Source organism: Manis pentadactyla, chromosome 13 (assembly GCF_030020395.1).
Source record: "Manis pentadactyla isolate mManPen7 chromosome 13, mManPen7.hap1, whole genome shotgun sequence".
Taxonomy (NCBI): domain Eukaryota; kingdom Metazoa; phylum Chordata; class Mammalia; order Pholidota; family Manidae; genus Manis; species Manis pentadactyla.
In genome coordinates, this window is record NC_080031.1 from 23141822 (window position 1) to 23145729 (window position 3908).

A 3908-nucleotide genomic window follows, 5' to 3' on the forward strand; every position below is an offset into this window, starting at 1 on the left:
CTCTGGTGCCGGTGGACAGGGAAGCACGGGGCTCCGGCTCTCACCAGCCCGGCGCAGCGGCTGGAGCGCAGGTGCACTGGCCTGTGACGGGGCCCGGGGCTGGGAGCAGCAGTGCCCACCGAACGCTGCCTCCTCACGGGCACCGCCAGAGTCCAGGCCTCCCTCCTTTCACACCCACAGCATTGCAGTAACCTCCTAGCTGCTCTCCATCTCCCAGTCTTGGCCCCCTCAGACCATTTTCCACTCCGATAACCTACAAGATACTGTCTAAAACTCAAATAACCTACACCACTCACTTGCTTAAAAGACCTTGCAATGTTGTCCTCAGGTTACTTAGCATTGAGCTTTAACACAATTAGGAAAACTTTCTTGATCTTCCTGTTCTGTCTCTCCTGCTTCATATCTTGCTGTTTACCCTTTATAAGCTCAGTGCCAAGCATGGTCACCAACACACAATAGGTGTTCAACCAATAATTGTTGAGTGAATAGATGAATTAGCACCCACAGCTATGTTGAATTGATTAGGTTTCCTGTATCGTCATTTCCACCTTCTGAGCTTTGTAGCGCAGTCTCTCTCCTGGAATGTTCTCACTCCATCTGGTGCCTGTTTGCTCCACTGACTGTTCTTTGTGTTTTGGGTCCCATTATTTCCTTTTCACCCTGGAACCCTTCCTGACTCCTTAATGTCTTTCTTGTGTGTCCCTAAATCTTGCTTTGAGAGCACCTGGGCCTCCACTGTCTTACCATTCATAACATATTACTGGAATTTCAAGCTCCCTTTCGGATTTCTCTCAGTGGATCATAAGCTCGGTGATGGTGAGATCTGCATATTTCTTTATGTAACACTGAAGCATCAGAAACTATCAAGGTGCCTGATACTTTCTTTGAGCTCAAATATATTTGTTGATTAACAAATAAAGAGTGGAAAGAATGAATGTATTTATTCTGGAGTTACTTTGTTTAGAGATGGAGCAACTTACTTTTTTAAGTAGTTTTTCATAATGAAATGTTACAAAAAACAAACCAATTCACAGAGAAAAATAACATAAACAGCCCACATTCAAGAGACGATGAAAAAATCTGAGAGCAGAGAGAATATCAAGGCATACTCTTTGCTTCATTACTGAAAATCTCAGTTTCAATATCTTTCTCATTTCACAGTTGAAGCAGGACTTAAAACAACTTATGGTTCCCATAAGAAATCTCATTAGAATCCTCCTTAGAGTCTGCACCAAAAAAGAAAAAAAATTCCCTATTCTTCAGTATCACTGTTTTTTCTTTATTTTAATGACTTTTTCACCTTCCTTTATACTTACATTTATTTAGTCAATACTTATGCACCAGACATTGCACTCCTTGCAGACACCATCATTAAGTAGCAGGCCAGTACTTTATAGAGTATGAATGTATATTTAATAAATAGGAATTCCTTCTGAAATTGAAATAATCTTTTAATCTAAAATATAAAAATTAATTCACACTATATAAAGGGTGATCAGAAGATGGTGACATTAGCAAAGCAAAGTGATTCTGAAGCCTACAAGGAAATTTGGAAATCTGGCACACTATTTGTCACTTTCCCCTTAGAGGTTAAATAACCCATTGCTTTTATATTCTTAGAGTAGCAACATACCACAGTATTGCAGATTATATTTAGCATATTGTCATCACCTATGGCTACATAAAAATGAGCAGATTATGAAAAGTTAGAATTCAGTTATAAGTAATGAACAAATATATAATTAATTTGTATATGAATATATAGTCTCCAGCACAATCGCTAGCTCAGTAAATTGTAACTAGCAGGATGATCTTACTGTAAGAAATTCCAGCCGAAATAAGCAGGCGAAGAGAGGCAACAAAGGGCCAGGCAGTTTATTTTAATGCCCCCAGGCGAGGTTCTCCAGTCTATGGAAATGGAGGCTGGGGAAGTCGCGCGAAAGTAGACAGGCAGCGAGTTTTTAAAGAAGGTAGGGGGAGGCAGAGCTTAGATTTACAGCGGCCCGAGGATTGGCTAGCCTGAGGCACATTTTTCAAGCTGGAAGTGGGCAGCAGCCAGGGACTTTGGCACGTCATCAGTGTCTGACTTGCTCACCCCTCCCCCCAGTGCCTTCAACCTTACACGTACCTTACCATCATCGTTGCCTGGCAGTCTGTCACAGAAGCTAAGGGCATGGCTGGAGAAATCAGGTTGGTTCTGCTTACTGGCCCTCCACTACATCTCTAGATACTTTCCTCAGTAAAATGGGGATAATACAAGTGCTTACCATTTTGGATTATTGTAGAGATTATTACTCAATACCAATATATTTTTTATTTATTTAATTTTTGTGTGTGTGGTAAAATGAAAGTTTATGGATCCACATACATGAATGAAGGTAGTAGAGCTAATTTCATAAAATTTCCCAAATATGCAGAGTGTTCTTCAGTTATGTCTTTATCCCATTGTTATATCCATCCTTTCAATACAAAATCTATGATTTATAGCAGTTTGTATTTTCTTTACCCCAAAAGTATTTCTTGCTGAGATCTTTCAAAATGTTCTTGTGTCCTTTGCCTCAGTTGAATCAATATGGGGGCTCCAAGAACATTTATTTGTCAGTTCATATAGATTTCCTACTAAACAATTTTCTAATGGCATCTTTCGTCTGGTCATTTCTCAAGGTATAGATTAAGGGGTTTAACACAGGGGTTATCATAGTGTAGAATACAGTAACAGCTTTATCAGTTGATAAAGTAGCTGCAGCTCTATGCACACAAATATACAGGGAATAAAGAATAAGACCACAGTTGTGATGTGGAAGACACAGGTGGAGAGGGCTTTGTGCCTCACCTCCAAGCTATGGTTCTGTAGAGAGCCAGAATGCCTACATAAGACACTATCAAGAGGAGAAAGTTTAACATATGGAGAAATTCACTGTTGGCAGCAACGAAGAGCCCTAGAGTGTGGGTGTCAGTGCAGCCAAATTGAGCAAAGGAATCAGATCACACATGAAGTGATCTATGATGTTAGGGCCACAGAAGGGTAATTGGAAGATGAAGAGATCTGTATGGTTGCATGAAGAAAGCCTGCCACCCACACCACTCTCACTAGGAGGCCACTCACCCACCAATTCATGATGGTTGTATAGTGCAAGGGCTTGCAGATGGCCACATAGCAGTCATAGGCCATCACAGTAAGCAGGGTGACATCAGCACCTCCAAAGAAATGTTCCCCAAAGATCTGGGTCATGCACCCATTGAAAAGGATGGTCTTCTTTTCACAGAGTGAATCCACAATCAGTTTAGGGGTATTTACACAGGAATAGCAGGCATCAATAAAGGAGAGATAGGCCAGGAAGAAGTACATGCAAGTTTCCAATAATGGGTTGGCAGTGACAGTCACAAAAATGAGCACATTTCCTACAACAGTGATGATGTAGATGAGAAAAAACACAACAAATATGACTTTCTGCATCTTTGGATTCTCTGTGCCTCAATAGAACAAACTGTCACATTGTTCCTGTTCTCCATGTATTTCATATAATGTCAAATACATTACCTGAAAAAATCATGTTTATTAACACAACCTTTAATTTATTAAAACTCCATCTAATAAATTTTTAAAAACCTAGATTTTACTGAGTTGTGAATTGTTATGAGGGTCTTTTTCTTCTGACACAACAAATGGTTCTGAGTCCTTAAAGATTATTCCCATTGACTCCCAGGTGAAAATTTTTTGAGAGTATAGACATGAGGAATTTTTCTGTACAAACATGCAGGAACCCACATGATCATCTGAGATGCATAAAAGCCTAACATGAATTAGGAGATTGCACACATAGTGACAGCTGAGTGAGAAAAGAGAGGCAGAGCATGGATGTAATGGCTATGAATATAAAGCTAAGGAATTTTCCCTCTAGTCTTAG

The 3908-nt window shown here is 40.1% G+C and overlaps 1 pseudogene; it reads right to left on the minus strand.

The window, feature by feature from the left end:
- Positions 1-2591: 2591 nt before the first annotated feature.
- On the minus strand, positions 2592-3522 carry LOC118933709 (olfactory receptor 4C46-like; annotated as a pseudogene).
- Positions 3523-3908: the final 386 nt, after the last annotated feature.